The sequence below is a fragment of the Bison bison genome, unplaced genomic scaffold, assembly GCF_000754665.1.
Source record: "Bison bison bison isolate TAMUID 2011002044 unplaced genomic scaffold, Bison_UMD1.0 scf7180017864172, whole genome shotgun sequence".
In the NCBI taxonomy this organism is placed as follows: domain Eukaryota; kingdom Metazoa; phylum Chordata; class Mammalia; order Artiodactyla; family Bovidae; genus Bison; species Bison bison.
In genome coordinates, this window is record NW_011494744.1 from 3,443,899 (window position 1) to 3,444,751 (window position 853).

Consider the following 853-nt stretch of genomic DNA (forward strand, 5'->3'; position numbering starts at 1 on the left):
CCCTCCCCCGCTGCCCCCACATTGCAGGCATTGCATCTCATGAATTTCTCACCAGACCATGCAGGGTGCATCAAGAGAGCTTTCTCCTTCCAGGGCACCCTTGCCAGGCTTTCCAGCATCCCATACAAGTTTTGTGCCCCACAGCCTCCAATGCATTCATTCTGCTTTTTCCCAAACAGAAGCCGGTCCTACACTTTGTGAACTATTTAGTAAATCTACCCTTAAGCCTAATACCATGCGAAGCAAGTTATTGTGTGCTGACTTTGTTGGTGGTGTTTGACCCGGGTTGAATTCCTTGGCTGGGAAGACGCGGTGGAGAAGGGATAGGCTACCCACTCCAGTGTTGGTGGACTTCCCCTGTGGCTCAGCTGGTAAAGAATCCGCCCTCAATGAGCAAGACCTGGGTTCGATCCTGGGTTGGGAAGCTCCCCTGGAGAAGGAAAAGGCTACCCACTCTAGTCTTCCGGCCTGAAGAATTCCATGGACTACACGTGTCGCAAAGAGTCGGACACGACTGAACGACTTTCACCTTCTTTCTCAACCGTTTGGAATCCTTTCCAGACACTGAAATCTTTCAATGTAAAATGCAAACGCCGTGCTCCCCAGGGAGCGCTGGAAGTGGTTTTCGGTGAGCCTCCTCCAGGGTTCCCATCCCTCAGGACTCCCATCCCCCATCCCCATGGCTCCCATTCCCAATGGGTCTGTTCCGCGGGAGAGCACCCCCCCAACCCTACCCCCACCAGCAAGGATTCTGAGGCCCCACCTGCTGCTGCCGCTGCGCTGCTGCTAAGTCGCTTCAGTTGAGTTCAAGTCTCTGAGACCCCATAGACGGCAGCCCACCAGGCTCCCCCGT